This window comes from Callorhinus ursinus, unplaced genomic scaffold, assembly GCF_003265705.2.
Source record: "Callorhinus ursinus isolate GAN/ISIS: 27379988/994484 unplaced genomic scaffold, GSC_fseal_2.0 scaffold22, whole genome shotgun sequence".
Classification (NCBI taxonomy): Eukaryota; Metazoa; Chordata; class Mammalia; order Carnivora; family Otariidae; genus Callorhinus; species Callorhinus ursinus.
In genome coordinates, this window is record NW_027397084.1 from 23476996 (window position 1) to 23490214 (window position 13219).

Genomic DNA, 13219 nt, shown 5'->3' on the forward strand with positions numbered 1-13219 from the left:
AATAAATACACCAAAGTAATATAATCACTAAAATCAATGAAACAGAAATTTTAAACAAAGGGTAAAAAAAACCCAAAAGCTAGTTTAATAAAATGACCAATAAAATAAATAAATAAAATTCAATTAGGGAAACAGAGACTAGAAAATAGAAATGAGACAAAATAGAAATAAGAAAGAAATTTATAAACGTAAGTTTGACCACAGATAGTGTAAGGATTGGGAGAATTCTGGGAGACTACCATGTATAATTCTAAAGATGAAGCAAATTTGATAACCCAGAAATATGGATAATTTCCTCCAAAAGAATATAAAAACTTGACAAAGAATAACTGGAAAATATGACTATATTAAATACTGTCTAAGCAATTACTGTGGAGAGGTGATTCAGGATCTACCATTGAATAAAGGATCAGGACTAATTGGGTTTTTCAGCAGGATTTTATCTAGCCAATTTTTGAAGATGGGTAGTTTTATGAAGTCAGCATAATTTTAATACTAAACCTAATAAAAAATAAAACTATAATCAAGTATTACTTATGAACATATATATTAAAAATATGAAGTATTAGCTAACAGAATTCAATAATTCATCAAAAGATGGATCAAGTAGTATAATACTAGAAAGTCAAAGGTCATTGAAGTTAAAGAATTATCTGAACAGAATACATCACAACAATCAATTGAAATGAAAGTTTATGATTATACCAATAGGTGCTGAAGCTTTTCATAATATGCAATAATCATTTTTAATTAAAAAATCTTTAAGTAAAATAGGAATTAATGAAACATTTTTACTAAAACCCAACAGTGAATATTATTTTTTTAAAAGAGCAAAACTAGATTAGAAATTAAGGAATATTAGGACCTAACGAGGTAAGATTGCCATCACCTTTGCTTCACAAGAATACTAAGTTGTGGGTGCCTGGGTGGCTCAGTTGTTAAGCATCTGCCTTCAGCTCAGGTCATGGTCCCAGGGTCCTGGAATCGAGTCCCGCATTGGGCTCCCTGCTCAGCAGGAAGCCTGCTTCACCCTCTTCCACTCCCCCTGCTTGTGTTCTTGCTCTCTCTCTCTGTCAAATAAATAAAATCTTAAAAAAAAAAAGAATCCTAAGTTGTATGCATTGGAAGAGAGAAATCCATCCCTTTTTCCTAAAGTCTGGATTGTACAGACAGAAAACCTAAGAGACTTTGGTAGGAAAAGACGTTTAGCTGATAAAAGATTTTGGGTAATTGGTTAGGTATCAGATACATGCTGAAAACACAATAGATTTCCTTCATTTTAGTCTTAAATACCTAGAAATATATATAGGAAATATATTAATGTAAGTGGTAAAAGCAATAAGAATTTTGGGGAAATTTGGGTAAGAAAGGAACATGATACATACAAAGAAAAAGCATATGAAGCAAGATCTAAATGAATATAGATACCATTTTTTTAAGTTACACTATTAAAAAGTTTAGCAATTCGAAGTTAGCATGTAAATTTAATGCAATACAAATGAGAATGCTGACATGTTTTAAAATTTTCTTTCAAATTAGATAAAATTGTTTAAGGTTTATACAGACAAATAAATAAGTGGAAATAGTAAAAAAAAAAAAATTGAGAAAGAATAGTAAAGGTGGATGTGCTTTACCAGATATAACATTGTATAAAGTCACTTTAATACCATAAATATTGTATCATGTAGTATAATGATACGTGGGGCAAAACTGAGGATCTAGAAATTGGTCCCTGGATTTATGAGAATTTAGTTTAGTAAATTTTGTATTTCAGTTCAGTGGGAAAGGGTGGATTGTTTCATAGATGTGCTGGCACAGCCAACTATATTCATATGAAATATATCTAACACCCTATACAAAAATAAATTCCTGATACATGAAGGATTTATATAAAAATCAAAACAATGCAATAGATATTTTGCATTTGCAGTCTAGGGACAAGGGTATATCTAACCAAATGTGTAAATTCAGGGACTATAAAGCAAAAGACGGATGTAAAAAAATAAAACATTTCAATTGTAAAAGACAATAATCAAAATCAATTAGAAAATGTTGGTTCTGATATTATAATGTAATTAACAGATAACCAATAACATTAATACTTTTCAGAGAGCTTTAACAATTGATGAGAAAAGATAAACAAGTGAGTTTTTTAAAGTGAACAGAATGTATGACTAGGTAGTTTTACTAAAAAGCAAACTCAAAATATTAACACAGATATAAAAGGCTTAGATGCGCTAGAAGTCAGTGATATGAAATTTAAAGCAATTATGAGCTATGACTTTATACCCATCACCCTGGCACCTGTTGCTGGATGTGATTCAAGGACAAAGGCATTCCCACACATTGCTGGTGGTATGTGTAAAACAACAGCCTCTTTTGGAAAGCAATTTGGCGACATCTATTCAAAAAATTTTTTAAATGCACCACCTCCTTTACCTAGCAATCCCTTCTTAAGACTCTGATCTGTCTAAAGTATCTCACATGCATATAATGGTGTTTATTGCAGCATTATCTGTAGTGGCAGAAAACTGGAAAGAGTGGATAGTCATTAACAGGAGAACACTTGGATAAATTATGGCACATCTATTATAGAGTACTAAGGAACTACTGAGAGAATAAATTAAGACCACAGTGGGTAATCTAAATTGATTTATAGAAGGTAATGTTGAGGGAGAAAAAAATGTGTAACATATCTAATATAACCTATTTTTAAAGCAAAAAAAAAAAAATCCATACTCTGTGTGTGTGTGTGTTCCTGTCTGTCTGTCTGTCTCCAGTTATGATTATACGAGTTTGGAGAAAAAATTTGGAAGGGTAGCTACAAGCTGATAATAAACCTCTGGCATCTGGAGAAGGGGTAAAAACAAAAAAGTTACGGAAGAATAGTGTGTTTTATTGTTACACTTCATAGCTTACATTATATATATTCTTTTTATTTAAAAACTTATATCTGAAATACTTTACATTTATAAATTTTATGTTTATTCTTATTTATAAATTTTATATTCATAAAGTATATGTTTAAATATATTCATACATTTTATATTATATACATTCACAGATACATATATTCTGGAATGTGTAGCAAATATTTCATAAGAAAACATTTTAACGTATGTACTAAAGTTTATATTTTATGAGATCATTTTTAGAAATTTATATAAAACTATGTTTTAGGTAATTTTTTAATTTTAAAAGACAAGCTCAAGAGAGATGGATTAAAGATAGGAAAAACAGCTAGATAACTTCTACAATAATACACAAATAAAATTGAACTAGGATCATGACAATGATAATGTCAGGATCATGCAGCACAAGAACCAATTTAACAAGAATAAAAATAAAAATATGCAAAGAAAGGGAGCAAAGATTCTGTATTCTGATCCAGCGATTTATTTGTCTATGCTTGTACCTATACAGCACTGCCTGAATGAGATTTTGTAATAAATATTGTTCTGAGAATACTAGGAAGGAAAGTCCTTCAGTTTTTGCTCATTAAGACTGTCTTGGGAACCCTAGGCCCTTGGCATCTCCATATTAATTTTTAAATCATGTCAGTTCCCACACTCAGGCACATAAAACCTACTGATGTTTTGAATGAGTTTTCTTTCACTCTATAGATTGTTTGGGAGGAATTTTCCTTGTGATATTATAGTCATCCAGTCCATAGTGTATTTATTTAGGTCTTTTTTATTGCCTCTTACAAATACAATTTTCCATGTAGAATTCTTAGTTTTTATTAGGTTGAGTAATAGGTATTTGATGTTTTTAATGATATTTTGAATAATTTTAGACTTTAACTTCCAATTGTTTGCTGTAGAATATTGAAATACATTGAGTTTTGTTGATTAACCTTGTGTCCAGCAACTTTGCCTAATTAACTGATCAATTTTAATAGTTTGTAGATTGCCATATCATATGTGAATAAATAGTTCTACTTCTTCCTTTCTGATTCTTTTTCCTGGATTTTCTTTTTCTTGTCATAATGCCCTGGCTAGGATGTTCAGTACAATATTGAACAGAAATGGTATAAGGGACATCTTTATCTTTTTCCTGAATTCAAGGAGAAAGAATTCAATATTTTATCATTAAGTATGCTTTAGGTTTTTGTAGAGAACCTTTATCAAAATAAGGATATTAAGAATATAGTTTTCTGAGTTTTCCCTTAAATACCCATTCAGATATTTAATTTTAAAAATGTTTTTCCTAGAAGTGGTAGGATGATAATATGACTTTCTTTTTTTTCTATTAATGTGGTAAATTACACTGATTAACTTTTAAATGTTAAACAAGACTTAGATTCTTAGAATAAAACTCATTTGTTCATGATGTATTATTTCTTTTTATATATCACTAGGTCCAATTAGCTAATAACTTTTTTTTAGGATTTTTGTATCCATGTTTAGAAAAACTTGAGATACTCCTTTCTTACAATTTCCTTGTCAGGTTTTGGCATTAGAGTTATGCTGGCCTCATAAAATGAGTTGAGAACTGTGACCTTTTTTTCCCTTTCTCTGAAGTTATATGTATAACATTTGAATTCCTCCTAAGTATTTCTAAGAATTCACAGAAAAGCAAACAGAATCTGGAGGTTTCTTAGTGAAAAAAGTTAAATTATGGGTTTAATTATTTTGTCTTGTTCAATTACTTTGTTTTTTGTTTCTTCTCAAAATCTGGAAAATGTTTGTTCCAGTGCTTATATTCATAAAATAAACTACATTCTCTGTTTTTCCACTATCTATTGATTTTCTTTTCTGGAAGAGCAGAATTAATAGATTTACACTTTTATCCCTGCCACTATCTGAATTCAATGAATGATATTATTTTGGTTAGTTTACCTTGGCATTACTGATACGCTATCTCTGTTACTTAATCTATTGGTTTTAAAGACAATGTATTAACACCTCATCACAAAAGATAATGGAATTATTATATATACCCAACTTCCCACTCTTCTTTGCTTTCCCTTCTAATTTTTTTGATATACAATTTCAAAATTTTTCAGTGTATTTATGTTTTGTTCTTAGCCATAATCCCTAATTTTTCTTTTTTCTTTTCATTATACGGCTAAATGGACTCTGTATTCATGGTCAGCCCCTTGCCTACAGTTTCTGTATTTTCTTGGTTGGCTGATGTCTGTCTTCTGGTAGTTTCTCCTCAAAAAGGTCATGAAAAATATATATGCAGAGTATGTGGAGATTCCCCCCCAATTTTGTTTTTTTTACGTGCTGCTTTGACAATTTAGTTGGGTTTATAGTTCTTGGGACATTCCTTGTTTCCTCATAGACATTTTAGCTATTGGTCTATTATCATTGAATATTGAATGTTGCTGTGGAGTTATCTGAGACCAACCTAAAACCTTTTCCATAGGAGATTGATAGTTTTCTTCACTTTAGAAAAGAAATTAATGTAAATATAATAACCAAATGTGTAATACCAGCTTCATATAAGAGCTGGTAGCGTTTGAGGGAAATTTTTGTTTAGATTCAATTTGAGTAAGTATAAAAAGTCTCCCTACCTAAGGAATGGGGTCAAAACAGAAAATATACCTCAAAACATGTCTTTTAGAGAAATAATTATTTCCTTGGGCATTGTAATACTTGAAAATGAATTCCTCACTTCAAAAATTGTGATAGTACAAGATTAAAAGTTGTATTTAACCTCATTTTCGTTGAGTCCATCAGTGAGTCTATCAGTGGAAGAGACTCTAAGTAAATCAGTGGAGATTGACAAATGCCAACACGGAGATATTTTATTCATTTCTTTACTCCTTCCTCTGAATAAGAACAGCCTTCCTGACATTCATGTTTCCAAGGTCCAATGTGAGTTCAGCACCATTATAAAAAGAGACAAAGGAAAAGAGAAGACTCAGATTTTGCATTTAGGTCTATCGGAGAGATAGCTTAATCAGAAAAACAAGGACCCTTGAAAGTGAGTACAGAGAGTGGAAAGTAGAGACATGGAATCTCAGTTCCCTTCATCATTGCTGAACATCTCCAAAGGTTCCTTAAATGTTTATTTCTTTTTCTGCAAAATTGTAAAAATTTCCTTTATTTCAAAAACTTCTCTTAAAAAAGTCTCTTCTGGGGGTCTTTGAAAGTTTAGGCCATTTAAAAATGCATATTATTAATTTTCTTGAGTTAATAGCCATTATGGTCTAGCAGTGTGTATAATATATATAAAGGGACATCTTAAAAAGCATATTATCATAAAATGCATATTTAAGGACTTTCTACCTTCATAAATTGAATTTAATAGATTATAACAACTCCAGTGGGCCCATTAGGGTCTTTGGAAAACACAGTTCAGGGCCTTGTTAAAACATATATTCTCTTCATGTCATATCCTACTTAGGGAGTTTGCTCTAGTAGGCTAGAGCTTGAATATGTTTGTCTTGCTTAGTTAAGAAAAATAAAAATAGAAAAGTAAATTTTTTTCAGCAACATAGGAAGAAAGCAAATTTTACAATTAATTATTGTTTTTTTCACTTCAAATGACATACATAGAAAGGTGTCAATTAAAAGTAGTGAGTGCCAGTAAAAGTTTTAATGACATAGATTATTATATATATTTAGAAAAAAATAAAACCTTCTTTTATGTGTCCGAAAGGGTGTGTGAAGGTTTATGTGTTTCAGTTTTAGATGAGGTTATTAGTTGTTACTTATCAATGGATATACTTTAATGAAAAACATCCAGGATAAAATATATCCAGTGTTTTTCATATTATTGTCTGTAGACTGCCTATATCAGAATCTCCTGGGTGCTTAAAATGTCTGCTCCTGAGTCCCACCATAGATTTACTGGATCTGAAGTCTAGACATGTACCTTGGGAGTTTGCATGTTAATCAACTCCCTCAGAGATTCTTGTTCAATAAGTAAAATTTGAGAGCAGTGGTTATTTTAATCCATAAACCTATCCACACAAGGTAGTTAACACCTAGAGTCCTATCTAGACTGAGTTCTGGGTGTACAATCTGACTGTAGAGTCATGTTAGACTCCCTAAACATTCGTCAAGGAATACTTATTTTGAAACCAATTCTTACCTGTACTACCCCCTTTGGACCTATATAAGAAGCCACCAAGTTTTGTGGCTCTGACTCTGAGTCATTAACTCTCATTCTGTAGTAGCAGCTGGGAAATTAATAGAGAAGAGAGATTTGAATGCAATTGTCCATTAGAAATCCTCTCCACTGCTAAGACCTTGAGCATTTAAAAAAAAATCATTTTGACAGCTTAAGATCAAAAGGCACCACCCCAGAGGTGTCCACTCAAGGCCTCTGGATGTTCAGCAATTATAAGCAACTTTTATCTACAGCACACCACTGGCTACACCAACACAAAGCACAACAAAACAAAAACCCTCTATCGTGTTCTTTCATTCTATATTCTTCCTCAAAAATGGAAGTATAAAAAAGTGGAATTATATTATTTACTAATAACTCTATCTCCTAAATTAGTTTTCCCCATTTTCCCTCATTTTAGAAGGACAAACAGTAGCCTTTGACCCAGGGAAAAATTGAACTTACCTGTGGCCCAGATTCAAGGCTTATATGGAAGGAGAATTCGTTTGCTACTGAGAAGTGTCAACTCTGATGGCTGAAATAAATTTAAAACAAACGTCATGTTGAAAGTCTTTGAAAGGATTGCCTGGTTACTGGTTTCATGAACAGAAAAGTGGTTGTAACATAGAGTCATCTAGAGGTGCTTTTATGTGCTTATGAGGTTTTCTAAAAGTTAGGGACAGAAGCATCACCATTTACATCACAGCCCCTCCTCCGTTCACGGGCTTCTAAGACTTGGATCTAACAAAATGCCTCCTAGCTGTGCTTAACTGCTTTGTGGGGTTGGTTCTTGATTGTTAATAAGGATCCCCAGCTGTGCTTACCTAGGAGTCCTCTGGCTAATATTCCTCCTTCTCCTGTAGAGAAACCCTGCTGGAATAGAGTTGTTAATACCATAAAAGTGCCCCGTAAAATCTAGTCAAGTAGCGCCCTTTCTCAGCCCCAGGTTGCAGTAAATGGAAAATGTGAAAAGTCTGAAATGAAGTATGAACATCGAGTTCTGACATGGGAGGAATAAACTAAGTAAAAGAGATAATTATCTGGATCCTTAAAGCTTTAAACTAAATAATCTGATTCATCCATGTTCTGGGAAAGACTCAGAAATGGTTTGCTGTTGGCCTTGCTGTAGGAGGCAGATATTTATTTTAGTTTTCGGAGTTTTTAAACTTAAATTAGAAATAATTTAAACATGCAAAAGTGCAGCATTCTTGCAGCTTTCTTTACCCATTCCTGTAGTTTCATTCCCAATTAACTGCAGCCTTACTTATCATTGGTTTATAACATTCAAGGCAGGTAGAAACTTACGTGTTCTTTCCTCTATTTCTCATACTGGCTAGACCTGACTGACAATTCAGTAGTGAATCATGTCCCTATCACTGTGGGCGTAATAGAGGCCAGAAGATAAAGATAGTACAGTCTAAAGTAGGATTGTATATCTGAGAATGGTCCTCATCCTCCACTCCGAGTTTGCTTTTGAGATGTGGCCTTTCCCTGTTAGTTGGTTCACAGATAAGACAGTAAGAAAATAAACCATCCTCACTCCTGATAAGTCAATGCTGTATGGGGATCAATTTGGGAGAACAAAACACTACTTATGAAGGTTCCTAGCATTTCTTGTATCTTTTCATGAATCAGACAAGAGAGTTTACTGAGTTCTGTACTAAATGCCCTGGAGGAATTAAAAAAAATAGGAAACAATATCCATGTGTTAAGAGGCCCTACTACTGTTGGAGATTCAAACCAAACTACTTCCCCCATTTCCCTTGGCAGTCTCGATTTGTCTTCATGCAGCTCTCACCTCTCAGGAGGATGATTCCTGAATCTATATCCTGCACCTGCACCTGGTTCTTTCCTGGTCCACTTTACCGCACTACCTCCTGGACCTATCTTCCCACATGTCTTTATTTCATTAGTTCAGTAGGTCTAAAGCAAAACCCTTCTTTCCTCTCATGTCTGCTTCTCTTCCTGCATTTGACGTTTTCTATTTGTGATGAAGACATCACCATCCTCCCAAGCTTTGCCCAGACCCCAAACTTGTCATTTTTGTTAACTCATTTCTCTCTTGTCTCTTGCTTCTGTCGCATCTCGTTTCTCATGGCTGCCCTTCTCTTGTATTCCCGTGCTGTTAACCCAAGTTCCAAATCTCCCCCCTCCCAACAACTTGTCCTGCATGTCCAGTTCCATTAATCTCAGAACGTGTGGTATCAGTCTTCTGCTCAAAAAGAGTCGGTGGCTCCCCAGTGGCTATAGGAGGATGTCCCGACACCCCCTCACTTGCCCTTCACAGTCTTTTACAAGCTAATCTTGTCTGACTTCCCAACTGCGTTTCTCTTGTTCGGAATCCTGTTTTACCCAAACCACTAACTTGCCAGTCCCTTTAATTGTGCCTTTACTTTTACCTTTATCTTGTTCTGAAACAGCCTCGTCCATTTCTTTTGCTCTGGATCTCGCCTAAAACATGCCACTAATTATCTTGCCAATAATTAAGTACAGAGTTAAATATACACTAAAGTTTAAGAACCGGAGCTCTAGAACAGGACTGCCTGAGTTCAAACCCTGCCACTTATCAGCTGTGCTGAGATACTTTATCTTGCTCTATGTCAATTTCCTCATCTAGAATGTGGGGAATAGTAGTACCTGATCCCTAGTGTCATGGTGAGGTGAACGAGTTAAAGCTCTGAGAAATAGTATCTCATGCACATAAGATCTTCTATAAATGCTAGACATTAGTTGTGAATAAGTAACTTTTGTCTTCATTTCCAGGGTTTCACCTATTAAGAAATTCTTATACAGGTATCAGAAAGCTTAAGTAGGAATATGTGTAAATGACATATCGCTCTATTTGTGGAGATGAAAAAATATACTTCACTTATCTTTGTACAAAGAACCTGTACTCAGGCATAATAAAGAAGTTATTAAGGACAATTTCAACAAACACAAAATATATGGAATAAGGTAATGAATCCCAGTGTACATACCAACTGGCTTCAACTCCAGGCCAGTCTTGTTGCAGCTAGACCCCATCCTATGTTATTTTGAGTCAATCCCAGACAGTATATGCTTCATCAGTTCAGGGTGCATCTAAATGACACAAGAGCTTTTCTTACATAATCATTATACCATTAACACTTAAATTTAACAGTAATTTCTTTTTTTTAAGATTTTATTTATTTATTTACTTGAGAGAGCGAGAATGAGAGAGAGAGAGCACATGAGAGGGGGGACGGTCAGAGGGAGAAACAGACTCCCTGCTGAGCAGGGAGCCCGATGCGGGACTCGATCCCGGGACTCCAGGATCATGACCTGAGCCGAAGGCAGTCGCTCAACCAACTGAGCCACCCAGGCGACCTAACAGTAGTTTCTTAATGTCATTGGTCATTTGGTATTCAGATTTCCAATAAGATCATAAAGGCTGTAACATTTCTTTAACAATTTGCGTTAGTCAGGGTCATATAAAGCCCACACATTCCAGTTGGTTGCTGTGCTTTTGAATGTCTATTACTCTGTAATATTCCTCTCTATCTCTCTGTCATTTTGTTGTTTTCATTACATTATTTGTAATTATTTGTAACAAGCCAAGTTGTTTGTCACTTTTTTAATGTTTCTGTAGACTTTTATTTCTATTTAAGTTATATTATACTTTTGCTGCTTTGAGGATTATAATTTTTGTTGTAATTTTTTTATTATGTTATGTTAATCACCATACATTACATCATTAGTTTTTGATGTAGTGTTCCATGATTCATTGTTTGCATATAACACCCAGTGCTCCATTCAATACGTGCCCTCTTTAATACCCATCACCAGGCTAACCCAGCCCCCCATCCCCCTCCCCTCTAGAACCCTCAGTTTGTTTCTGAGTCCATAGTCTCTCATGGTTCGTCTCCCCCTCCAATTCCCCCCTTCATTTTTCCCTTCCTAGTATCTTCTTCTTTTTTTTTTAAATTAATATATATTATGTGTTTCAGAGGTACAGGTCTGTGATTCAACTGTCTTACACAATTCACAGTACTCATCATAGCACGTACCCTCCCCAGTGTCTATCACCCAGCCACCCCATCCCTCCCGCCCCCCACCACTCCAGCAACCCTCAGTTTGTTTCCTGAGATTAAGAATTCCTCATATCAGTGAAGTCATTTGATACATGTCTTTCTCTGATTGACTTATTTCGCTCAGCATAATACCCTCCAGTTCCATCCATGTCGTTGCAGATGGCAAGATTTCATTCCTTTTGATGGCTACATAATATTCCATTGAATACATATATACCACATCTTCTTTATCCATTCATCTGTCGATGGGCATCTTTGCTCTTTCCACAGTTTGGCTATTGTGGATATTGCTGCTATAAACATCGGGGTACATGTACCCCTTCAGATCCCTACATTTGTATCTTTGGGGTAAATACCCAGTAGTGTAATTGCTGGGTCGTATGGTAGCTCTCTTTTCAACCTTTTGAGGAGCCTCCATACTGTTTTCCAGAGTGGCTGCACCAGCTTGCATTCCCACCAACAGAAGCCAAGTTGTTTGTCTTGAAGAATTTTCCAGTCTGGATTTGTTGATTATATTTCTAGGGGGTAGTTTAATACGTTTCTATCTCCTCTGTGTTTGCTTTCAATGGTAATTAGATCAGATTTAGGTGTAATATTTTAGGCAACACTACTTTATAAATTTTTCTGTCAGAAGCAATAAAATGTCTGGAAATTTCTGTGATGATCACAACTGTTGGTCATCAATACCTATATCCATTAATTCATTTAGGGTTGTAAAATATTTTAATTTTATCATTTCCTCTACATTAATTAGCTATAATATTTTTATAAGGAGGGACTTCCCCTCACCTATTCTCTGATTACCCAGTGGTTTGGTTCACAAAGAAAGTCCTGATAAATGCTTGATTCTTTCCATTTTTCAAAGTAATGAGTTGATTCTCTAGTATCTTACAATGCTTACCAAATTATGTTTATTTTATTTCTTTTTTAGTACTATGAACCTGTTTTAATCCATTGTAGTTATCCTTATTGATCCTCAAATTGTCCCGTTCTTTGTCAGCCTCTTCCAGTTAGCCTCTGAGCCCCTTGACATAAATGAGGAATCTTTGACTTCTCCCTTTCTCTGTTGTATCCTAACCATAGTTCAAGGTCTAACTTAATTTTCATCTCCAACGTGAAGTCTAACCACACATGTTCACCATGCTTATCTTACCCCCAAATCCCTCTGGGTCTCAATGTTTTGGACTCCTTTGTCAATTATCAGAGGCTAGTCTTCCCCAAATAACAATGCTGAGTCTTCATATCCCCAGTCCTTGGCATAAGGCTTCACATAGAGTTGTCATGTGATTAATTTGTTTGATTACTTAATACTGCTTTACTTAAGTAGACTTATAATTACATGAATTTTTCTTAGTCAAAGTTCAATGAGTAAAACTAAACCACAAACTTTATAAAATAATATCAGCAAAACAGTAAAAGCAAAAATAGTATAGAAAACACTCATATATCCTTTACCTCCTATGGTGGATTATGCATGTTCTCTCCCTCCACCTCTCTCTCTCTCTCTCTACACACACACACACACACACACACTCATAAATATACATAATTTACATATATGTACATTATATATTTATACATAGTATGCATATTCATATATATTTTCTATATGACTTGGGAATAAGTTACTTAAATCAGAGCCCTTTAACCCTAAATATTTCATTATGTATTTTCTAAGAATAGGGATATTCTCATATAACCACAGTATAATTACAAGTTTCATAAACTTACATCAATTCATTACAATTTTTATCTTAATAAAAAGTAACATTTATTGGCAGTTTATTTACTGCTCACAGGGAGCAGCTCAAAATAATGCCAAGAGATAGATATTATTAGGCCAAGTTGATTGATAAGAAAACTGAAGCTCAGAAAGGTTGTGATTTTACTGATGTTAAATACTTTGCTCTTTATATCTTGCTAACTCTAATTGAGTGAGACCTCCTAGAAAAGTTTATAGAAGATTTAATGCCAAAACAAGCAAAAAAGAAACCCCTCTGGTCCTTGCATCCTAGTCAGAGAAAGAACAAGTCAGTGGACCTCACAGTTGAGATCTGCCTGTGATGACTGTGGAGAGCTTCCTCCTAGATCTGTAATTCTCA

At 34.2% G+C, this 13219-nt stretch overlaps 1 protein-coding gene across 1 annotated transcript in view; it reads left to right on the plus strand.

Annotated features, from left to right (window-relative positions):
• Positions 1-13219, plus strand: part of COL19A1 (collagen type XIX alpha 1 chain) — a 321531-nt gene that overhangs the window by 109728 nt on the left and 198584 nt on the right. The gene's annotated exons all lie outside the window — the stretch shown is intronic.